Source organism: Amblyraja radiata, chromosome 2, assembly GCF_010909765.2.
Source record: "Amblyraja radiata isolate CabotCenter1 chromosome 2, sAmbRad1.1.pri, whole genome shotgun sequence".
Lineage (NCBI taxonomy): Eukaryota > Metazoa > Chordata > Chondrichthyes > Rajiformes > Rajidae > Amblyraja > Amblyraja radiata.
The window spans coordinates 38,660,582-38,686,402 of record NC_045957.1 but is presented as its reverse complement, the minus strand read 5'-3'; the positions used below and the strand labels follow the sequence as shown (position 1 = coordinate 38,686,402).

Below are 25,821 nucleotides of genomic sequence, written 5' to 3'. Positions count from 1 at the left end.
TGAAACGTGTAAACCTTAAGAGCAAGACAATCTAAAAATAAATTTAACTTAGATTTGCTTTGTTCTTTTAATGCTCATCTTGTCTCTGTTTCTTCTTTCCAGAAGTCAGTGATTCATATGGTGCGATAGCGTATATTACCCTCAGCAACCTTAATTGTGTGTGGTGATCATTTGAGCAGCGAAACTAGTAACTGAACTTGATCTTGTTTTTACCTAATACAGTTTCAGTTGTTGTTTGATAGCATTTAGCAGCAAGCAAACAAAATTTTCCAACCAGGTATAATGTTGCGCCTGCTTGTATATGAGTTTGAGTTTAGTTTATTGCCACGTGTACCGAGGTACAGTGAAAAGCTTTTGTTGCGTGCTAACCAGTCAGCGGAAAGACAATACATGCCATCCATTTAAGCCATCTAGGGTGTACAGATACATGCTAAAGGGAATGACGTTTAGTGCAAGATAAAGTCCAGTAAATTCCGATCAAAGATAGTCCAAGGGTCTCCAGTGAGGTAGATAGTAGCTCAGGATTGCTCTCTAGTTATGGTAGGATGGTGCATTTGCCTTGTAACAACTGGGCAGAAACTGTTGCTGAATCTGGAGGTGTGCGCTTTCATACCTCTTGCCCGATGGGCGAGGGGAGAAGTGGGGGGTGGCCGGGGTGCGACTCATCCTAGATTATGTTTCTGGCCTTGCCGAGGCAGCGTGAAGTGTAAATGGAGTCAATGGAAGGGAGCTTAGTTTGTGTGATGGTCTGGGCTGCGTTCACAATTCTCTGCAATTTCATGCATTCTTGGATGGGGCTGTACCCAAAAGCATGTGATGCATCCAGATAAATGCTTTCTACGGCATATCTGTAGATGTTGGTGAGGTTGGGGAACATGCCAAACCGCCCATGCCTTCTAAGGAAGTGAACGTGTTGGTGTGCTGTTAACCCAGAGTAAACTGCTGGCTGTATCTTTCAAGTCATACACGATGCTTGGGAAAAGGAAAACATAGAAACAGATATTTCTAAGTCACAGGACATACATTGCCTTCCATAATGTTTGGGACAAAGACCCACCATTTATTTATTTGCCTCTGTACTCCACAATTTGAGATTTGTAATATAAAACATCACATGAGGTTAAAGTGCACATTGTCCGATTTTATTGAAGGGTACATTTGGTTTCACCATGTAGAAATTACAGCTGTGTTTATACATAGTCCCCCCATTTCAGGACACCATAATGTTTGGGACACATGGCTTCACAGGCATTTGTAATTGCTCAGGTGTGTTTAATTGCCTCCCTAAAGCAGGTATAAGAGAGCTCTCAGCACCTAGTCTTTCCTCCAGTCTTTCCATCACCTTCGGAAACTTTTATTGCTGTTTATCAACATGAGGACCAAAGTTGTGCCAATGAAAGTCAAAGAAACCATTATGAGACTGAGAAACAAGAATAAAACTGTTAGAGACATCAGCCAAGCCTCAGGCTTATCAGAATCAACTGTTTGGAACATCATTAAGAAGAAAGAGAGCACAGGTGAGCTTACTAATGGCAAAAGGACTGGCAGGCCAAGGAAGACCTCCACAGCTGATGACAGAAGAATTCTCTTTATAATAAAGAAAAATCCCCAAACACCTGTCCGACAGATCAGAAACACTCTTCAGGTGTCAGGTGTGGATTTGTCAATGACCACTGTCCGCAGAAGACTTCATGAACAGAAATACAGAGGCTACACTGCAAGATGTAAACCACTGGCTAGCCGCAAAAATAGGATAGCCGGGTTACAGTTTGCCAATAAGTACTTAAAAGAAAAGCTACAGTTCTGGAAAAAGGTCCTCTGGACAGATGAGATGAAGATTAGATACATAGAAAATAGGTGCAGGAGTAGGCCATTCGGCCCTTCGAGCCTGCACCGCCATTCAATCTGATCATGGCTGATCATCCAACTCAGTATCCCGTACCTGCCTTCTCCCCATACCCCCTGATCCCTTTAGCCACAAGGGCCACATCTAACTCTCTCTTAAATATAGCCAATGAACTGGCCTCAACTACCCTCTGTGGCAGAGTGTTCCAGAGATTCACCACTCTCTGTGTGAAAAATGTTTATCTCATCACGGTCTTAAAGGATTTCCCCCTTATCCTTAAACTGTGACCCCTTGTCCTGGACTTCCCCAACATCGGGAACAATCTTCCTGCATCTAGCCTGTCCAACCCCTTAAGAATTTTGTAAGTTTCTATAAGATCCCCCCTCAATCTCCTAAATTCTAGCGAGTATAGGCCGAGTCTATCCAGTCTTTCTTCATATGAAAGTCCTGACATCCCAGGAACCAGTCTGGTGAACCTTCTCTGCACTCCCTCTATGGCAATAATGTCCATCCTCAGATTTGGAGACCAAAACTATATGCAATACTCCAGGTGTGGTCTCACCAAGACCCTGTACAACTGCAGTAGAACCTCCCTGTTCCTATACTCAAATCCTTTTGCTATGAAAGCTAACATACCATTCGCTTTCTTCACTGCCTGCTGCACCTGCATGCCTACTTTCAATGACTGGTGTACCATGACACTCAGGTCTCGTTGCATCTCCCCTTTTCCTAATCGGCCACCATTTAGATAATAGTCTGCTTTCCTGTTTTTGCCACCAAAGTGGGTAACCTCACATTTATCCACATTATACTGCATCTGCCAAACATTTGCCCACTCACCCAGCCTATCCAAGTCACCTTGCAGTCTCCTAGCATCCTCCTCACAGCTAACACTGCCCCCCAACTTAACTTATATCAGAGTGATGGCAAGATCAAAGTATGGAGGAGAGAAGGAACTGCCCAAGATCCAAAGCATACCACCTCATCTGTGAAACATGGTGGTGGGGGTGTTATGACCTGGGCATGTATGGCTGCTGAAGGTACTGACTCACTTATCTTAATTGATGATACAACTGCTGATGGTAGTCGCATAATGAATTTTGAAGTGTATAGACATATCCTATCTGCTCAAGTTCAAACAAATGCCTCACACTCATTGGCCGGCAGTTCAGCAAGACAATGATCCGAAACATACTGCTAAAGCAACAAAGGAGTTTTTCAAAGCTAAAAAATGGTAAATTCTTGAGTGGCCAAGTCAATCACCTGATCTGAACCCAATTGAGCATGCCTTTTATATGCTGAAGAGAAAACTGAAGGGGACTAGCCCCCAAAACAAGCATCAGCTAAAGATGGCTGCAATACAGGCCTGGCAGAGCATCACCAGAGAAGACACCCAGCAACTGGTGATGTCTATGAATTGCAGACTTCAAGCAGTCATTGCATGCAAAGGATATGCAACAAAATACTAAACATGACTACTTTCATTTACATGACATTGCTGTGTCCCAAACATTATGGTGCCCTGAAATGGGGAGACTATGTATAAGCACTGCTGTAATTTCTACATGGTGAAACCAAAATGTATAAAAATAGCCTTTATTAAAATCTGACAATGGCCACTTCAACCACATGTGATTTTTTTCTATTACAAATCTCAAATTGTGGAGTACAGAGGCAAATAAATAAATGATGGGTCTTTGTCCCAAACATTATGGAGGGTACAGTAGTGCTCTGAAAAAGGGCCTCGACCCGAAAAGTCACCTATTCCTTTTCACCAGAGATGCTGCCTGACCCACTGAGTTACTCCAGCTTTATGTGTCTATCTTTGTGTATATTTTTGACAACCATGTTTCACATAGAGGTAATAGCCGTAATAATGATGATAAAAACACGGCTTCTGGTACATGGAAACTGGGTCCATCACAAATCAATTTTAAATGTTTAAGAAAGAACTGCAGATGATGGTAAAATTGAAGGTAGACACAAAATGCTGGGGAAATTCAGCGGGTGAGGCAGCATCTATGGAGAGAACGAATTGGTGATGTTTCTGGTCGGGACACGGTCTGAGGAAGGGTCTCGATCCGAAACGTCGCCATTTCCTTCTTTCCATCAATTTTAAATGTGTTTATTACAGACCATTTAGTTGCAGTTTGTCTGATTTAATTAACGTGATATAGATTACTCATCTGATTGGTCTTTATCTGTTGCTAAAATTGGTCTTTACCTGTTTTTAAAATGTATTCTCTTCATTTCAATAACATTGCTACAGACAGTCATAGAGTGATACAGCGTGGAAACAGGCCCCTCGGCCCAACCTGCCAACACCGGCCAACATGTCCCAGATACACTAGTCCCACCTGCCTGCGCTTGGTCCATATCCCTCCAAACCTGTCCTAGACATGTAATGAGTAGTGTAATCCATGTTCATAAGGGAATATGTGTTTGTAATTGTAAACCAGCTATAGGTCAGTTGGATGCTGATGTATTTGGATTGTTATCATTAGATCTCCCTGCAGGAGATTGTGATTTCCTGTAAACTGACATCACTTCAGGTTGACTGACAATACTGATGCAGGTTGTACATAAATAGAAACAGTCTTGCACGCATCACAGTTATCACGGCGACTCATTAAGACATATTTCCTCTTTTTATTTGAACAAATAAATAAACATCCATTTTAGATCTATATTTTATTGCCCACCTAAAACTTTCATGTTCAGGTCAGTTTAGAGATACAGCGCGGAAACAGGCCCTTCGGCCTACCGATTCCACACCGACCAGCGGTCCCCTCACACTAACACTATCCTACACACTAGGGACAATTTACATTTACACCAAGCCAATTAACCTACAAACCTGTACGTCTTTAGAGTGTGGGAGGAAACCGAAGATCTCGGAGGAAACCCACGCAGGTCACGGGGAGAGCATACAAACTCCGTACAGACAGTGCCCGTAGTCAGGATCGAACCTGGATCTCTGGTGCTGTAAGGCAATAGCTCTACCGCTGCACCACAGGGCCGCCCTATGTCTTATTGTTATTTAATTTTGTTTGCGTGTTGCAGAAGAATTGCATTCTAAAGAGAAGGAAGGCCAGTAGCAAACTTGTATTTAATACTCAAATCTAGACGATTAACCTAGAACCAAATTAACTGGGCTTAATAATAATGTTTAAGAAAGAACTGTAGATGCTGGAAAAATCGAAGGTAGACAAAAATGCTGGAGAAACTCAGCAGATGAGGCAGCGTCTATGAAGTGAAGGAATGGATGACGTTTCAGGTCGAGACCCTTCTTCAGACTAATGTTGGGGTGGGGGCGGGAAGAAGAAAGGAAGAGGTGGATACAGTGGGCTGAGGGAGAGCTGGGAAAGGGAGGGGAAGGAGGGAGAAAGCAAGGACTATCTGAAACTGGAGAAGTCAATGTTCATACCGCTGGGGTGTAAACTGTGCTTAATAATAAATATGGAGAAAATCACCAAACATCTCCTCAATTCCACATAAACAGCCATTGACCATTGTTCTCAATTTTGTGTTCAGGTCAAATTTATTCCCCTCTAAATATCACAAAAAAATAAAATTCTGATCATTACTGTATTATTGTTTGTGGAAGTTTTCATTCCACAAATTTGCATTTTGTACTTTTCCATAATGACAGCATTTTAAAAGTATTTAACTGGACTTAAGGACATGCCTCAAAAAAGGACATGAAAGATGCTATTAAAATACATTCCTCCTCTTCCCCATTTTGTATCCTTGTTGTCATGTGTGTCTCTGTTCCCGTAATCCTACTGGCCTTGATTTTGTTGTAACATCTATTAAGAGATTTTTGTCAAATTATTTTTTAAAGTGTACATTTGAAACGGACACATTCTTCATCAATCCTCTTCATCACATAACTTGATGAAGGCAAAAGAGACTGCAGATGCTGGGATACAAAGCAAAAAATCAAGCGCTGGAGGAACTCAGCGGATCAGGCAGCATTTGTGGAGGTGAAATCTCCCTGACTTGATCTGCTGAGCTTGTATAATGCTTCATTTTTCAGAACTTGATGACGTTCGTCAAACATAATTTAGCAGTTACAAACCCTTAATGACTTCTAGTTAGTGCATACATTTCCAAAACCATTCTATTCTGTCTTGGATTATTGAGTCTGAGAGTCTGGTGATCTGGTTTTAAAACTAATTACTGGGTTGGCTCTTATACCTCTAAACCTTTCTGTCCATGTACCTGTCTAAATGTACTGGTGTTGCATTATTGAAGGTAGATACAAAATGCTGGAGTAACTCAGCGGGTGAGGCAGCATCTCTGGAGAGAAGGAATGGCCGACGTTTCGGGTCGAGACCCTTCTTCAGTCCCTTGGTCTCTCTGCCCTACAACATTCTCCTATTATTTTCAGTCTGAAGAACCTGAAATGTCGCCCATTCCTCTCTCCAGAGAAGCTGCCTCACCCGCTGAGTTACTCCAGCATTTTGTGTCAACCTTCAATTTAAACCAGCATCTGCAGTTCTTTCTTACACAAGGTGTTGGATTATAATTGTTATGTGTACCATAGTTTAGTGAAAATCTTTTTTTGCATGCTATCCTAGCACAATCAAATCAGTAATGTACAAAAAACAAACGGTCAAAATCTTTTTATCCACGATAGAGCAGCCCAGAACTAAGAGAATGTTTAAGGTGCGAGGGCAATGTCTTTTACACAACACCATTTCACCTGCCTCTGCAGTTTTCTCTGGTAGCTCATCCCATATGTAAAGGTGACTAGAATGTCATACAATACTCTAAATGTGGTCTGATCAACACCTACACTTAACACCTGTACTTAAAAAGTACTGAAGAAGGGTCTCGACCCGAAACGTCACCCATTCCTTCTCTCCAGAGATGCCGCCTGTCTCAAGCATTTCGTGTCTACCTTCGATTTAAACCAGCATCTGTTTTTCTTTCCTACACACCTGTAATTAATACTCTTATTGATAAAGGCAATCATGCCCCCAAATTTTCTTTGCCGTCCCTGTTTACATGTGTTGCTGTTTTCAGGGAACTGTGTATCTTTATCCCTTGGTCTCTCTGCCCTACAACATTCTCCTATTATTTACAGTGAAAGCCCTACCCTGTCCAAATGCATCACCTCACGTTTCTTCCAGTCGTATCCGATCTGCTGTTCCTTGTCCACATCCTTATTGAACCAGGTCCTTTTGTAAACTTAAGTCACCTTCCTCACTGTGCACTGTACCACCAACTTTGGTGCCGTCTGCAAATTTGCTAACCATTCTAATTGCATTGTCATCCAGATCTGTACAGAGATGGCAAACAATGAACTTGAAAAGTTATCTGACCATAACATGAGCTGACCCAAAGTTGCTAGGTTTATCCTTCTCCTTTTCTAAAAATGCCGAGTTAAGGGCCTGTCCCACTTTCCCGAGTTATTCATGAATTCTCCTGAGATATTCGCGAATTCTCCCGAGTTTTCAAACTCGCTGAATGTTCGTAACGAGTCCGTAGGAGGCCGTAGGATTCCGTGGATATATCGTAGCGGCTCGTTAAGCCAGCCGTAGGTACTCGGGGCTATTTTTTTACACGTGGACATTTTTCATCAGGCTGAAAAAAACGTCCCGACTTAACAGATGCCCCGAGTATCTACGGCATAACGAGACGCTACCATATATCCACGGACTCCGACGGACTCGTTACGAACATTCTGCGAGTTTGAAAACTCGGGAGAATTAGTGAATAACTCAGGAAAATTTGTGAATAACTCGGGAAAGTGGGGCAGGCCCTTTAATATATGTAGTCCTCTGGGACCACCCATTCTGGTGATGCAAAAAAAAGTAGGTTTAGTTGAGTTTTCCTCTTGCAACTCTTGACCTTTTGTTAAACTGTGAATCATTTTGGATTACATTTCCTGCAATTCATTACCAGACGACAGTCCGTTCTAAAAGCTGCAAAGAAAATCAGATTACTTCAACAAATATAACATTAACTAACTCCTCGCATAATTTTCCTCGTTTCCTCGATCAAATTGGTTGACAATTCAGAATTGTAATTTGCTAAATTCTTTAAAAGTGTATTCCTTTTTCATGGCCATTTCCAACAGGGGTAATAATGTTCCCATGCCTTTGTTACCTTTTTTCTTCATGGTGTAAGATACCACGGATTTCGGAGATTGGAGTTTAGTTTAGATTAGAGATACAGTGAGGAACAGGCCCTTCGGCCCATCGGGTCCATGCCGATCAGCAACCCCCGCGTATTAATACTATCCCACACACACGAGGGGACAATTTTTACATTTACCAAGCCAATTAACCTACAAACCTGTACGTCTTTGGAGTGTGCGAGGAAACTAAAGATCTCGGAGAAAATCCACGCAGGTCACAGGGAGAACGTACAAACTACGTACAGACAGCACCCATAGTCAGGATCTAACCCGGGTGTCCGGTGCTGCTTTGACTGTAAGGTACCAACTCTACCGCTGCGCCACCGTGTCGCCTACTGAGTTGCCCAACTGAACATCCAAAGCATGTTTTGTAGATAGTTACATATACAGTCTCCGTACACTGATAGTAGAGGGGAAAGAATGTTGAAGGCAATGGATGGGGTTTCAATAAAGTGGGCTGCTTTGTCCTGAAAGATGTGTAGGAAGGAACTGCAGATGCTGGTTTAAATCGAAGATAGACATAAAATGCTGGAGTAATTTAGCAGGACAGGCAGCATCTCTGGAGAGAAGGAACTGGTGACGTTTCGGGTTGAAACCCTTCTTCAGACTGATGTTAGGGGAGTGGGCGGTACACAGATAAAATGTAGTCGGATACAGTAAGACTGGTAGGAGAACTGGGAAGTAGGAGGGGATGGAGAAAGAGGGAAAGCAAGGACTACTTGAAGTTAGAGAAGTCAATGTTCAAAATGTTGAGCTGCACTCATTCAGCCAAGTGAAGGGTCTTTGATTAAGCAGATGAAGATGGTTGAGATATTGAAGTTGATCATACAGAATACATTCTGTGACCTTGCTACATTTAATACTTCTTCCAAGTACTGTTCAGCCATAAGAAAGCATTGAGTCAGGACAGTAGGTGGTAATCAAGAGGGAGGGTTCCCAATCCTCTTAGAGAACGGGCAATTCTGATGCTCTTTAAGACTTTATTGGGGTCAGGAGACTGACATTTGGAAAATAAATTGCGAGTAAATGGAAGTCATCGCAAATTTATTACAAGAAAATCATATTGTAGAACTTGGTGTTCTTTGACAAATGAGATGAATATGGTACTGTAACGTTGTATCTGTGCAATCTGTTTTGCAGGTAGCATTGTCACATGTCTTCCTTTTTTCCCGCTGTAATAAACATTACAAATGCTGGTAAACTCCAGTTTTTTTGTGTAGGTTGTAACAGATTCTGGTGCTGCTTGTGCTATCTAATGATATCTGGAATATGATAAAATTTGCAACATGTTAATAAAGGTGTTTGAAGTTAATAGGAGACATGAAGGGTCTGAAGAAGTGTCTTGACCTGAAACATCACCTATTCCCTTTCCCCAGAGGTGCTGTCTGACCCGCTGAGGTATTCCAGCTTTTTGTGTCTATCTTCTGATTAAACCAGCATCTGCAGTTCCTTCCTACCCATTAATAGGAGACAAACTGAAAAAGGGTCTCGACCTGAAACGTCACCCATTCCTGCCTGTCCTGTTGAGTTACTCCAGCATATTGTGTCTAGCTGGGTTGTAATCCATGGCTGGTTTTCTGCATTGATAACCTTGTTTTTTTGTTTATTCCTCCTTTTGTCTGGTGGAGTCTCCATTCCCTGGAAGTATGCACGAACATTGCTTGGGTTACTGCACTAATTTCCTGACGAAATTGCTGAAACAGCAAGAAAAAGGTGAAGGAAATAAATCCCTTGTAGGTTGCTGCGTGCAGCTTGAATGTTAATTACATGAGTATCCCGAGCAGTTGATATTGCAAGAACTTTAGCCTTCAATTCACCATTCACTGTGCAATGCGCCATTCACTAAGCTTCGCAGTTTAAATTCAATTCATTTGAGGAAACTTGCAGATCTGATCCTTTTGTAAAAGGTGCTAATTAAATCAGTTCATTCACACTCTGAAAACTGTTAACTTGGCATAGCAGTTGCTTTTTCAATTCTGTTTACATTTCTCCTTGTGTGATTCAGAATGCTACTGAGTAAACTGAGAACTCAAAGTAGCTAATCTTTTCTCCTGTACGTGCTGCTCGTTTGCACAGGATGTATTTTTGTGACAGTTGTATTGTGCATGTGTCTGAACAGTTTTTGGTGCTGCCAAACCAATTGTGGAACATCAGAAACTGGCGAATGGGTGCTTAGTAACAACTGTTGCAAAAACCTCTGACATATGCCTGCTTTTTGGCATAACTGTCTGGATTGCCTTGCATGCTGTGATTAATGCATGCTGCAAGTGATTAATTTGAATTCTGTTCACTTCCATGTAAACATTTGCCTTTTAAAGTGGCCTTGTAAATAGTTGTGAGATTTGTGAGCAGTTTTCAATTACTTGGGTCAGATTAATCTGAGAAGATCATTCTCTTTATATAATTGGGGCCAAAAATAAAAATGGTTCATATTTACCAATGAAGCGCTGAGAAATGTAAATTTAAGATTATTTCAGAATTTTTTACACAATGAACCCTCGCAAAAACGGACCTCCTAGATAGCAGCTTTTGGTTTTAATGGACCGACCTCTACCATGTATACATCAAACACACCTCCCGAAGACAACAATCTTTTTTAGTTACACAAAAAAGCTGGAGAAACTCAGCGGGTGCAGCAGCATCTATGGAGCGAAGGAAAAAGGCAACGGAAAGTGCCCGGGGAGGGAGTGGTACGGGAGGGAAGGGAAGAATTGACAAGGGAGTTGCGGAGGGAGCGGTCTTTGCGGAAGGCAGACATAGGGGGAGATGGGAAGATGTGGCGAGTGGTGAGGTCACGTTGGAGGTGGCGGAAATGGCGGAGGATTATTTGTTGTATTTGCCGGCTGGTGGGGTGAAAGGTGAGGACTAGGGGGACTGCCCTTGTTGCGAGTGCGGGGATGGGGAGAGAGAGCAGTGTTGCGGGGTATGGATGAGACCCTGGTGCGAGCCTCAACTATGGTGGCGGAGGGGAATCCCCGTTCCCTGAAGAACGAGGACATTTCCGATGCCCTGGTGTGGAACGTCTCATCCTGGGAACAAATGCGGCGTAGGCGGAGGAATTGGGAGTAGGGGATGGAGTCTTTACAGGGGGCAGGGTGGGAAGACGTGTAGTCCAGATAGCCATGTGAGTCAGTTGGTTTGTAGTGTATGTCGGTCAGAAGTCTGTCCCCTGCGATGGAGATGGTGAGGTCAAGGAATGGTAGGGAAGTGTCGGAAATGGTCCAGGTGTATTGGAGTGCCGGATGGAAGTTGGTGGTGAAGTGGATGAAGTCAGTCAGTTGTGTGTGGGTGCAGGAGGTGGCCCCAAAGCAGTCGTCAATGTAACGGAGGTAGAGGTCGGGGATGGGGCCCTGGTACGTATTGAACAAGGATTGTTCAACGTACCCGACAAAGAGGCAGGCGTAGCTGGGGCCCATGCGTGTGCCCATAGCTACGCCTTGTGTTTGGAGGAAATGGGAGGAGTCAAACGTAAAGTTGTTGAGGGTGAGGACCAACTCCGCTAGGCGGAGGAGGGTGTCAGTGGCTGGGTATAGGTTGCTCCTCTGGTCGAGGAAGAACCGGAGGGCTTTGAGGCCATCCTGGTGGGGGATGGAGGTGTAGAGTGACTGGACATCCATGGTGAAGATGAGGGGGTGAGGGCCTAGAGAGTGGAATGCGCGGAGGCGGCGGAGAGTGTCTGAGGTGTCTAGAACATAGGTGGGAAGGGATTTGACCAAGGGGGATAGTATGGAGTCAAGGTATGTGGAGATGAGTTCGGTGGGGCACGAACAAGCAGAGGCAATGGGTCTGCCGGGAGAGCCGGGTTTGTGGATTTTGGGGAGAAGGTAAAAACGGGCCGTGCGGGGCTGGGGAACGATGAGGTTGGAAGCTTGGTCGGGCAGGGCGTGGGAATTGATGAAGTCGGTGCTGGTGCTAGATATGGTGGCCTGGTGCTCATCAGTGGGGTCATGGTCCAAGGGTAAGTAGGAGGAGGTGTCCGAGAGTTGGCGCGTAGCCTCAGCTTTGTAGAGATCGACGCGCCAGACTACCACGGCACCTCCCTTGTCGGCTGGTTTGATAACCCAATCTGGGTTTTTGCGGAGTGATTCAATGGCAGTGCGTTCAGAGAGGGATAGATTGGAGTGAGACAGGGGAGTGGAGAAGTTGAGGCGGTTGACGTCGCGGCGGCAGTTCTGGATAAAGAGTTCCAGAGCCGGGACGTTACGAGAGGGGTTCCACGAGGAGAGGGTGCGTTGGAGACGGGAAAAATGGTCATCATTGGGGGGCGAGGACTCCTTCCCATGGAAGTGCGCTGTGAGGCGGAGGCGACGGTAGAAGCGCTCCAAGTCATGGTGGGCGCGGAACTCATTGAGATGGGGACGGAGGGGGACAAAGGTAAGACCTCTGCTGAGGACAGACCGTTCGGTGTGGGAGAGGGGGAGGTCGGGTGGGATGGTGAACACCCGGCAGGGATGGGAGTTGGGGCCAGAGGAAGGCAGGTGGGTGGACTGGGGACGGGGCGATGTGTAGGGGGGGGGGGGATTGTGGGTGTTGGAGGGGTGGTGGGTGGTCAGGGGGTGGGGGGGTGAGAGGGCTGTAATGTGGGTGGGGAAGAGCGGGGGTGACATAGTTGGAGGGAGATGGGGGAGAGTCAGTGGAACAGCCACTGAGGTTAGCAAGGCTGGGCAGACGGGCACTAGGACCCAGTGGAGTTAAGCCCAGGAGAGTGGGAGTGGCCCCATCGGGTGACCGGGGGGCTCAAACGTGTGGAGTACTTGTGGTTGAGCAAGCCCCCGCTCAGCCAGAAGTACTCATCGGACCCAGGCGCCGTAATCCATCCCGTGAGCCGGTCCCACACAATTTGAGCCGCCTTTCCTCGACACCCTTCGTCTCCCTCCGAGACGCAGGGAGGCGTGTCCTGTACAGGCTCCTCCTCCACACCCTGCACTTCCTCGCCCTGGTCCACCGTCCGGACACCAAGTGGCGGTCGGTGTTGCCTTCCGGTCGCGAGGGGGGCCCCCGGTGGGGGTCCCTCTACGCAGGGATTCTCCCCCTCTACATTGGGGACCTGGGGTGGAGGGTATTGCACCGAGGTGTTCCCTGCAACCTGTTTCCCTCGCGGTTCACAGACTCGCCAGCCGCCTGCCACTTTTGCGGGCTGGAAGAGTCTGTGTACCACGTGTACATGGAGTGCGTGAGGCTGCAGCCACTGTTTGAATATCTAAAGGGGCTGCTCCTTGCCTTCTGGCTGCATTTTTCACCCGCCATCCTCATCTTTGGACACCCTGTGCGTAGGGGAGAGGATAGGGCTGAAGATGTCCTGGTTGGGTTGCTCCTGGGCCTGACCAAGCTGGCCATCCGCGAGTCACGGCGCCAGACGGTGGAGGGCTCTACCCGAGCCGGCTGCCTGCCCCTTTTCCGGGGTTACGTCCGTGCCCGGGTGGGATTAGAAAGGGAATACGCCCTGTCTACGGGCACCCTGAGGGAGTTCCGGGACCACTGGGCTCCGCAGGGTGTTGAATGTATCCTCAATAAGGATTGTATCATAGTTGTATAGTAGTTTATTATGGATACATGTTTGTATTGTATTATGGTGGTGGGTTCTGGCTTGTTTTATTGTAGTGTAATATTATTTTTAATAATTGAATAAATAAAAAAAAAAAAAAAAAAAGGAGAGTGGGAGTGAGCAGCGTGGAGGCTCCAGGCCCAGTGCAGAGTCCAGGCTCCAGGTAAGGCGACGGCTGTGGGTTGCTGGAGGGGGGTGGAGTGGCGCGGGTCACCGGACCCGGTGGTCGGAGTCCAGTGGCGCGGGTCACCGGACCCGGTGGTCTGAGTCCAGTGGCGCGGGTCACCGGACCCGGTGGTCGGAGTTTAGTGGCGCGGGTCACCGGACCCAATGGTCGGAGTCCCGTGGCAGTTGAGTCGGGGTCCGCGGGCGATGCGTGGGAGGTCCCGGTGGGTGGATAGTCGGCGGGGCGGCGCGGGTCGGCCATAGCGGTGGGGATGTGGACGGAGAGACTGGAGAAATCTATCGGCGGGACTCCGAGTTCAGCAATGTGATAGTGTTGTTGTAGAAGCTGTTCCTCATCCTACTAGTACGAGACCTGAGGCTCCTGTACCGCCTCCCTGATGGGAGGAGGGCAAACAGTCCATGGTTAGGGTGGGAGGGGTCCTTGATGATCTTCCCGGCCCATCTCAGACACCGTTTTCGGTGGAGGGCATCCATGGCAGGGAGCGGGGCACCGATGATGTACTGCGCGGTTTTCACCACCCGTTGTAGTGCCTTCCTGTCCGCTACGGTGCAACTGCTGTACCATACCGTGAAGCAGGTGGTCAGGATGCTTTCGATGGTACAGCGGTAAATGTTGGTCAGGATCTGGGGGGACAGGTGAGCTTTCTTGAGCCTCCTCAGGAAGTAAAGGCGCTGCTGCGCCTTTTTGATCAGCTTGGAGGTGTTGAGGGACCAGGACAGATCCTCCGAGATGTGTACCCCGAGGAATTTGTAGTTGGAGACGTGCTCCACCTCAGTCCCGTTTATATGGATGGGGGTATGTCTGCCCCCTCTGTTCTTCCTGAAGTCAACAATAATTTCCTTCATCTTCTTGGAGTTGAGGACGAGGTTATTGTTGGCACACCAGGTTGTCAGGTGCTGGACCTTATCCCTGTAGGCTGACTCATCGTTGTCACTGATCAGTCCTACCACCGTGGTGTCGTCGGCAAATTTAATGATGGCGTTGGAGCCATTCTTAGGGATGCAGTCATGGGTGAAGAGGGAGTAGAGGAGAGGGCTGAGCACACAGCCCTGTGGCACGCCGGTGTTCAGTGTTATAGTGGAGGAGGTGAGGTTGTTGACCCTAACAGACTGTGGTCTGTTGGTGAGGAAATCCAGTCTGAAGAAGGGTTTCAGCCCGAAACGTTGCCTTTTTCCTTTGCTCCAAAGATGCTGCTGCACCCGCTGAGTTTCTCCAGCTTATTTGTGTACCTTCGATTTTCCAGCATCTGCAGTTCCTTCTTAATCTTTTTTAGTTATTTATTTAGTAGTTGTGTATTTTCACTGTTCTTTACCTTGCAAGTCAAAATGATTGATAATTTACTAATTTATGGTCAATAAGGCTTAAAAAGATTATAGTTTAGTTTAGTTTAGAGATACTGCGCGGAAACAGGCCCTTCGATCCGCCGAGTCCGCACCAACCAGCGATCCCCGCACACTAACACTATCCAACACACACTGGGGACAATTTACACTTATACCAAGCCAATTAAGCTACATACCTGTACGTCTTTGGAGTGTGGGAGGAAACCGAAGATCTCGGAGAAAACCCACGCGGTCGCGGGGAGAACGTACAAACTCCGTACAGACAGCACCCGTAGTCAGGAACGAACCCGGGTCTCCGGCACTGCAAGCGCTGTAAGGCAGCAACTCTACCGCTGCGCCACCGTGGCCTATAGCACCCAATAGCATTGCATTTGGGTGCATTGTGGTCGCCATGTGGGCAATGGAACAGAGAGGTTTGAATTTTTACTTGGGCTTTCTTTTGCATGGCTGACTCGAATGCCATTTACAGCCAAGGATCTGATCATCGTTTCAATAACTATGGATTGAATCTATACAAATTGAGGTGGGAAATGGAAAGCAATCACTCACACTTAGATGTATAACCCATAATGTCAATTGGTGGAAGGGATATATAAATAGTAATAAAACTATGTAATTTGATAAACTATTTGATAATGATATCGGATAAGCCAACAGTTAAAGGGAAGAGGTGGCATTGACAATATCCCCATTCTCTTGATGGCAGGACCCAACATGTAATTAGTTAGCAAATATCTACAGCCAGAATAGCCAAGCAATGATCCATTTTGATATTTTCATCCCGCAGAGCCAATTTTAGTTTAGTTTAGAGATGCAGCATGGGAATTGGCCCTTTGACTCACGAGTCCGCACCGACTAGCGATCCCCGCACACTAACACTATCCTACACACGCCAGGGACAATTTACATTTATACCAAGCCAGACAAGCACCCGTAGTCAGGATCGCACCCGGGTCTCTGACGTTGTAAGGCAGTAGCTCCTTCGCTGTGCCACCGTGCCGCCCTTCTTGGTCGGCATCTTAAAGTTGTCTTCGTCGGCATGGGCAAGTTGGACCGAAGCATCAGTTTCCGTGCTGTATGAATCTATGACTAAATCCATGCAGTTATGGGGAAAATGTGCAAAGTTCACTGTGTCAGAGATCAAGATTGAACCCCGGCACTGTGAGGAAGCAGCTTTATAACCTAAGCTACTCTGCCTCCCAGACATCATGTAATAGACTAGTGTTGAGGATTTGACCACGTGGACCAAGCAGTCGGTGCAGAACGGATTTGAAAAACAGCAAGAAAATAAGGGGAAAAAAGGGAAGGAGATGAAGAATTGTTCTCACTTTGAGAAATTGTGGGGACCACAGTTATTTATTTAGTACAGAAAGGAAATGAATTTTGAAGCAAGGAACTGCAGATGCTGGTTTACAAAAAACCCCACAGAAGTGGAGTAATTCAGTGGGTTAGACAGCATCTCTGGAGTATATGGATAGGTGACTTTTTGGGTCAGGACCCTTCTTAAGACTGATTGTAGTGGGGGGGGGGGAGGGGGGGGAACCAAGCCTAGCAAGTGATAGGTGGATACAGGTGGGAGGGGGATTTTGATTGTCAGATGGGTGGGCAAAAGCCAGAGATGACAAAGAGACCATGGGATGCAAGATCAGGGAGGATGTTGAGAAATGTGAAATCAGAGGAAGGGTTATAGGTGGAATGGGACAGGGGGAAGGACAAATGGGAGTGGGATCGTGAGAGAAATGGTGCACATGTAGGTTTTATGTAGGGAAGAGAAGGGGGGTGGGGGCGGCAAAGGACGGGCAGGTTTGCTAACATTCGATAATTCAGTGTTCATACCTTTGGGTTAACATAGAAACATAGAAAACAGGTGGAGGAATGGGCCATTCGGCCCCTCGATCCAGCACCGCCATTCAATACAATCATGGCTGATCATCGGAAATCAGTACCCCGTTCCTGCTTTCTCCCCATATATCTTGATTCCGTTAGCCCTAAGAGCTATATCTAACTCTCTCTTGAAACCATCCCATGAATTGGCCTCCACTGGCCTCTGTGGCAGATAATTCCACAGACTCACAACTTTCTGGGTGAAAAGCTTTTTCCTCATCTTAGTCCTAAATGGCCTACCCCCTGGTTCTGGACCCCATCATCGGGAACATTTTTACTGCATCTAGCCTGTCTAATCCCTCAAGAATTGTATATGTTTCTATAAGATATCCTCTCATCCTTCTAAAGTCCAGTGAATATAAGCCCAGTCGATCCATTCTTTCATCATATGTCAGTCCCGCCACCCCGGGAATGAACCTGGTGAACTTCATTCCCTCATTAGCAAGAATGTCCTAACTCAAATTACGAGACCTAAACTGCACACTATATACTCCAGGTGTGGTCTCAGCAGGACCCTGTACAACTGCAGTAGGACCTCCTTGCTCCTTCACTCAAATTCTCTCACTATGAAGGCCAACATGTCATTTGCTTTCTTCACTGTCTGCTTACATGCAGTGACTGATGTACAAGGACACCCAGGTCTCGTTGCATCTCTCCTTTTCCTAATTTGACACCATTCAGATCATTGAACCATTGGGTTGTAAGGCACCCAAGCAAAATACGAGATGCTGTTCCTCTAGTTTGCATGTCTCCTCACTTTGACAATGGAGGAGGTCCAGGACAGATAGATCAGTGGAGAATGAGAAAGGGAGTTAACAACTGGGAGATCCAGCAGGCCTAGTCAGACTGAGCACAAGTGTTGGGCGAAATGGTCTCCTAGTCTTCGCTTGGTCTCACCAACGCAAAGGAGACCAATTCGGGGGCTCACCAGAATGGTGCAAGATTGTAGTGGAATAACTGCACAGTGGTGCAGCGGTAGAGTTGCTGCCTTACAGAGCCAGAGACCCAGGTTCCATCCTCACTATGGGTGCTGTCTGTACGGAGTTTGTACATTCTTCCTGTGACCACATGGGTTTTCTCCAGGTGCTCTGGTTTCATCCCATATTTCTCGGCGCCGTGTTATAGGAAAGATGTTGTCAAGTTGGAAAGGGTACAGAGAAGATTTACGATGTTGCCAGGACCAGAGGGTCTGAGTTATAGGCAGAGGTTGAGTGCGCTGGGACTCAATTCCTTGGAGTGTAGGAGGATGGATGATCTTATAGAGGTATATGATCATGAGAGGAATAGATCGGGTAGATGCACAATGCCTCTTGCCCAGAGGAGGTGAATCGAGGACCCGAGGAGAGAGGTTTAAGGTGAAGGGGAAAAGATTTAATAGGAATCGGAGGGGTAACTTTCCCACACAAAGGGTGGTGGATGTATGGAACAAGCTGCCAGAGGAGGTAGTTGAGGCAGGGACTATCCCAACATTTAAGAAACAGTTAGACAGGTACATGGATAGGGCAGGTTTGGACCAAATGCTGACAAGTGGGACAAGTGTAGCTGGAACATGTAGGCCCGAGTGGGCAAGTTGGGCCGAAGGGCCTGCTTCCACGCTGTATCACTCTATGACTCCAAAGCCGTACAGGCTTGTAGATCAATTGGCTTTGATGAATTGTAAAATTATCCCTCGTTGGTGCACGAGGGTGATCGCTGGTCGGCGTGGACTCAGTGAGCCGTAGGGCCTGTTTCTGCGCTGTATGTACAAACTAAACTAAACTAAACTGAATGAGTTAGAATTAAGAGGGAGTGTGTGGCAGCTTCTGGAAATAGGGTGTGAAAGAGATGGCAGGTTCAGGAGTCTGTTAGCCATGGGGAAGAAGCTGTTTTTAAGTCTGGAGCTTTTGATCTGGGCCAGCCACATTATGAGAGATTACTCTTGGAGAAATGAGATCTGATTTCTTCCACCGAGATGTATGGGACAGCCAGTGGGGAACGGGAGGGATGCTTCTCGGTGGTTTGCCAGCTCAGAAAGGTCACTAAAGGGCCTGTCCCAATTTCACAACCTAATTCACCAACTTTTTTACTCGTGGACATTTTTCATAAGGATAGAAAAAACACCCCAATCTACTTGATCCATGAGTATCTACGACTAGCATCTCGGCCTGTTACGACCTACCTACGACCTCGTGACGACCATGCTGCGAGTATGAGTCAAGGGCAAACTCGGCAGAGGTCGTGAGAGTGGGACAGGCCCTTTAAGGTACTGAGATCATCTAGTTTTGTTTACTTTATTGTCACGTGTACCAAGGTGCAGTGAAAAGCTTTGTTGCGTGCTAACCAGCCAACGGAAAGACAATACACGATTAAAATCGAGCCATTCACAGTGTGCGAATACATGACAAAGTGAATAATGCTTAGTGCAAGATAAAGCCAGTAATATGCGATCAAACATACTCTGAGGGTCTCCAATGAGGTAGACAGTAGTTCAGAACTGCTTTCTGCTTGTGGTAGGATGGTTCAGTTGCTCGATAACAGCTGGGAAGAAACTGTCCCTAAATCTGGAGATTTTTTACAATCTGGAGATGTACTGGAGGTATCTTTTGCCCGATGGGAGAGGGGAGAAGAGGGAGTGACCAGGGTGTGACTCGTCCTTCATTATGCTTCTGGCCTTGCCGAGGCAGCGTGAGGTATAAATGGAGTCAATGGAAGAGAGGTTGGTTTGTGAGATGGTCTGGGCTGCGTCCGCAATACTCTACAATTTCTTGCGGACTTGGATGGAGCTGTTCCCAAACCATGCTGTGATGCGTCTTGATAAAATGCTTTCTGCTGCGCATCTGCAGAAGCAGCTGCGAGTTGTCGGGGACAAGCCGAACTTCCTAAGCCTTCTAGGGAAGTAGAGATGCTGGTGTGATAGAGATGCATGGTTGCCAGAGATTGCTCTGTGGTTTGAAGTCCATGATGGTATTCAGGCACTGCCATGGTTGCCCGGCATCGGCCTTGGTTTGGTTTAATATTTGTCACCTATACGGAATACGGTGACAAAATGTGTTTGTATGTTATCCAGTCATATCACACTTGTACCATCAAGCTAAACACAAATACAACAGATCGTACATAGAGTAAAATGCCAGACTGCAGAGTGTAATGTTGCAGAATTATAGTTACAGAGAAATGACAGTTAAAAACGTGTAGTGGTAGCAATGAGCTAGGTTGGGAAACTGGAAGTGAACCTTTACCTTATGAGAGAGCTGTTCATTAGTATGATAACAATATGGAAGAAGCTGTTTCTGAATTTGGTAGTACGTGCATTCAGGTACAAAAGGGGAGGTGAGAGTCGGGAATGACAGGGGTGGTGGTCCACGCTCTGTACATAACCTTCGGCTCTTGGGGGGGGTCACGTGTCCCGGTGACGAGAGGTAGGGGGTCACGGTTTGGTCACGGGTGTCCCTGGGGAGTATTTAAGGGTTAATCGCGTGCGCACGGGGTCGGTGAGTGAGGACAATTAGTGTAGTAATAAAGAATAAGAATTTCGGACAAACTTCGTGTCTGCCTCGTTCTTTAAGGGACAACTCTGCGTCCGCTACAGGGGTGTAAATTGTCCTTGGTGATGTTGGCTGCTTTCCCAACAAGAAGGGAAAAGAGGCTGGTTTGTCTGATGAACTGGGCTACATTCACAACGCTCTGGAGTTTCTTGCAGTCTTGGCAGAGCCTTTGCCAAAGCAAGCTGTGATGCAGCCTAATAGGATGCTTTCTAAAGTGTACCTGTACAAAGTGTAGGAAGGAAATGCAGATGCTGGTTTAAACTGAAGATAGACACAAAAAGCTGGGGCAACTCCAGGTCAGACATGTAAAATAGTTCCTAGTGTGTGAAGCTTAGTGTTAATGTGCGGGGATCGGGCTAAGAAAGTTATAACTTGTACAGATGCATGAAAATAGACACAAAACGCTGAACTAACTAAGCGAGTCAGACGGCATCTCTGGAGAAAAGAAATAGGTGACATTTCGGGTCGAGACACTTCTTGAAAAGAAGAAGGATCCTTCTTGAGAAGAAGGGTCTCGACCTGAAACATTTCCCCAGAAATGCTATGTGACTCGCTGAGTTACTCCAGCATTTTGTGTCTATTTTCATGCATCTTCTGTACATTGGTTAGAGTAGCCATTGGAACTTTCTTAGCCCGATCCCCGCACATTAACACTACCCTACACACACGAGGAACAACTTTACACATACACCAAGCCAATTAGCATACAAACCTGTACGTCTTTGGAGTGTGGGAGGAAACCGAAGATCTCTGAGAAAACCCACGCAGGTCACGGGGAGAACGTACAAACTCCGTCCAGACAAGCACTCGTAGTCGGGATCGAACCCGGATCTCTGACACTGTAAGGCAGCAACTTGTGATGTATTAACACAAAGCTTCTAAACTCTCTGCTCCAACTGGTAAATTTTTGAGATCAAGCCCACTACAGAGATGTCATCTACAAACTTGTAAGTGGAGTTATAGCAGAATTTGGCCTCACAGTTGAGTGTGTACAGGGAATATTAAATAAGGGTCTGAGAACATATCCTGGAAGGGCACTGGTGTTGGGAATCATCGTGGAGGATGTTTAGTCACCTATCCTCACTGATGGCGGTTTATACCATTGATGAATTGACCCGCCAGCTGATGAACGGAGTCTTTTGTGGCATCCCAGATAGCTTTGTGGAGATCATACCTGGCCACCTTGCTCAGTGTAACATCCTTCTTCAAAGCCAATGATCTAGACCTTAACAGGGAATTTGTCTCTCTACAATGCAGCGCAGGAACTGACCCTTTGGCCCACCTTGTCTGCACCTAATGGCAATCTAACCAATCCCCTCTGCCTGGACATGATCTGTATCCTATTTCCTACCTGTTCATATAGTCTGTCTAAATGCCTCTTGAACATCGCTATCACATTTGCTCTTACTGGCAGCGTCTTTACTGGCAGCTACCACCTGTGTTTGAAAACAAGTTCATAAGTGATAGGAGCAGAATTAGGCCATTCAGCCCATCAAGTCTTCTCCGCCATTCAAGTCTTTCCTGCCTTCTCCCCATAACCCCTGACACCTGTACTAATCAAGAATCTATCTATCTCTGCCTTTGCTTCACAAACGTACTTTTGGTTTACCACCTCTCATCTTAAATCTGTGCTGTCCAATATGCGACCTTTCTACTCTGGGAAAGAGACACATAGATGGGCTGAATACCCAAATAATTACTGTCCCGTACCCTGCCATGTTTGAAGTAACCGGACCCTGTAGTGGAGTGATAACAAAATGACAAAGTCTGTGTTGATAATATTTATCTTATATTCAACTATTAGAATGGCAATGACACATTTTAAGTATTTCTCCCTACCTTGGCACTTAGGTTGTTCCTCTTGAATGCAGGAGATTTCAAATTGCTGCAGCCCAGTGGGTTTTATGGACTCCAACAGTTCCCTCCAGCAGAAACCATCAAGTCAGGGACGGCACAGTGGCGCAGCGGTAGAGTTGTTACCTTACAGCGCCAGAGTCCCAGGTTCGATCCTGATTATGGGTGCGGTCTGTACGGAGTTTGTACATTCTCCCCGTGACCACGTGGGTTTTCTCCAGGTGCTCCGGTTTCCTCCCATGCTCCAAAGACATACAGGTTTGTAGGTTAATTGGCTTTGATGAAATTGTAAATTGCACCAAGTGTGTAGGATAGTACAAGTGTACGGGGATTGCTGGTCAGCATGGATTCAATGGGCTGAAGGGCCTGTTTCTGTTCTGTATCTCTAAACTAAATCAGAGAGAGTGGAAGATCATTGGTTGTGGAAGGGATGGGACTGAAATTAAATCTTTCCAAGTTTTCAATTTTCCTCACAGTTAGTGTTGATGCTTCAAGGGAGTTTATTTAATGTATGGGAAGGAATCTGGGTGATAGGTGGGGGAATGGCTGAGGGGATGAAAGATTTAAAATACATTTCAGTGGTGCAGGAATAGTGTTTAACATCGATTGTGCTGACAGTTGTCTGGAGATTTGTTTTAATAGACTTGCTAACTGTCAATGGGCACAAGATTCAGTGCAGTGCCCTCTGTGGGGAATCTGTGGTCTTTGTGACGAGAGAAGGAACTTCATGGCTCATAAAGCAGACAGGATCCAAAATCCTCTCTGAGATGGTCAAAATCACCAGCTATGAATTGGATCTAAATAAATTGTATAATTGTGTGTAATAGTCAAAATATTGGGAAAGAAAGATTGAATTAAGAGGGAAATAAAGAAGCAATGATTTTTTTAAAAATTCAACTGATGGCACAGCAGTAGAGTTGCTGCCTCGCAGCATCAGGGACCGGCTTCGATCCTGACTACGGGTGTTGTCTGTACGGAGTTTGTACATTCTCTTCGTGACCTGCGTGGGTTTTCCCCGGGAGCTCCAGTTTCCACCCACATTCCAAAGACGTACAGTTTTGTAGGCTAATTGGCTCAGTATAATTGTATATTGCCCTTAGTGTGTGTAGGATAGTGTTAGTGTGTGGGGATCGCTGGTCGGCACGGACCCGTTTGCCTGAAGGACCTATTTCCGCGCTGTATCTCTAAACAAAACTAAAACACTTTGAAGAAATATCGATCCATTCAGTTATATATTCATTGCCAAAAATGTTGGTACTATATAAGCAGTACTTATGTGGGAATATCTTTGCCCTAACATAAAGTACTGGAGTAACTCAGCAGGTCAGGCACCATCCGTGGAGGGAATGGGCAGGCGATGTTTGTTTGGAACCCTCCTTCAGACTGATTGTAGTAGGGGAAAGAAACTGAGAAAAAGAGATGGGGGCAGGACAAAGCTTGGCAGGAGATAGGTGGATGTAGGCAAGGGGTTTGGTTGGTGGAGTCAAGAGTGTTTTATTGTCTCTGATGATGCTGGCTGTCTTTTAAGTTCAAGTCAAGTTCAAATGTATTTGTCACATGCACCATAAGGTGCAGTGAAATGAATTTACCATGCGACGTTACAATTAAAAAAGGACACAATATACAACAATATACAACATAATTCAACACACATCCACCACAGCGTAGTGTAGTGGAAGGCAATAAAGTTCAGACAGTCCTCCTCCTCCTCCTCCTCCCTTGTTCACCTGTGGTTGAGGCCCTGACCCTCCGTAGTCGCCGCTATGGACGGCCCTCTGGTCGGGATATTCGGAACGCCAACGTCTGGACAGGTCGAGCGGCGGCAATGAGCTCCCAAATCGGCCACCTCCTTATCGGAGACCGCGGCTTCCAAATGTTATAGGCCGCAGGCCGACAGTCGGAGCTCTTCTCCAGCGACCCCCAGCGAGGGATCGCCCGCTCCACGATGGAAGCTCCGCTCCACACCTGCCGCCAGAAGTTCCACAGACTGAGGCTCCAGGATGTTGTAGGCCGCAGGCCAGCGGTCGGAGCGCTTCTCCGGCAACCCCCGGCAAGGGGACCCGCGATGCTAAAGTCACCGCTGCGCCGCCACTGAAGCTCTGGGCCCGACTCCGGGAAAGGCCGCACCAAACCAGCTGCCCAGCTGCAAGGATGAGAGGAGGGGGGGGCGAAGAAACGACAAGGAAGAAAATTGCCTCTCCGTTGAGGTAGGTGCCTGGAAACGGTTTCCCCCTATTCCCCCCCCCCCCCCCCCCCCCCCACCACCATCACCCCCCCCCCCCACAAGACATACAGAGAAACACTTAAACATACTTTTGGACATACTAAAAAAACAAAAAACGTCGAAACAATGAACCCGCTGCAGGCGAGGCAGCCGACTTGCAGCACCACCAGAACCAAACTTGTTCAAGTTTAGAGGCAGCGACTCCTGTAGATCCCGTCGATGGTGGGCAAGTCAGTTCCCATGATGGACTGCGCGATGTATACCACTGTTTACAATCTTCTTTGTTCCTATGCATTTATTTGCTGAACCAGGCCCTGATGCAACCAGCCAATTTGCTCTCTGCTGTGCACCTGTAGAAGTTCAAGAGAGTATTCGTCGACATACCAAATCTCCTCACTCTTCCAACCAAATAGAGACGTTGATGGGCTTTCAACGTCTCCCTTCACTGAAGGCTTCAGAGATATGCACTCCCAAGAATTTTAAGTTTTTGACTCTCCGCCATTGTCCCATCGATAAAGACAGGTTTGTAGATCCTCAGCTTTCCTCTTTCAAAGTCAACAATTCAGTTCCTTGGTTTTCCTGACGTTGAGAGCAAGGTGGTTGTTCTGGCACCATTTAGTCAGTCGATTGATCTCCCTCCTATATTCTGACTCGTTTCCATCCGTAACAATGTCCAACAATGGTGGTGTCATCCGCGAATTTAAACATGGAGTTGGAACTGTTTTGGCTACACCATCATGAGTATAGAGCAGTGGGCTGAGCACACAGCCTTGAGGTGCTCCTGTGCTGATGGTTATCGAGGAGGGTGTTGCTGCCAATTCGTACGTATTGTGTTCTGTTGATGAGGAAGTGGAGGATCTAGATGCAGAGAGATTTTCAGAGACCGAGTTCCGTGAGCTTGGTATCCAGTTTGGAAGGGATGATGGTGTTGGAATGCCAAGCTTTAGTCTATAAACCATAGCTTGATGTATGTGCTTTTATTGGCCAAGTTGACCTGTGCAGAGTGGAGAGGCAGTGCGATGCCATCCTCCGTTCACCTGTTGTGGTGGTAGGCAAATTGTAATGGGTCCAGGACCCTGTTGAGCTAGGAGGTGATATGTGCTTGTACATATCCAACCTCTCAAAGTATTTCATCACCTTGAACATTAGTGCCTCCATGTTAGTTATTGAGGCACGTCACCTTCTTAGAATGAACGGGAGGCCATTTAAGACTGAGGTGAGAAAAAACGTTTTCACCCAGAGAGTTGTGAATTTGCGGAATTCCCT

General features: G+C 46.5%; 1 protein-coding gene across 3 annotated transcripts in view; it reads left to right on the top strand.

The window, feature by feature from the left end:
- znf438 (zinc finger protein 438) overlaps positions 1-25,821 on the top strand; it is a 191,176-nt gene that overhangs the window by 104,332 nt on the left and 61,023 nt on the right. The window lies entirely within an intron of this gene.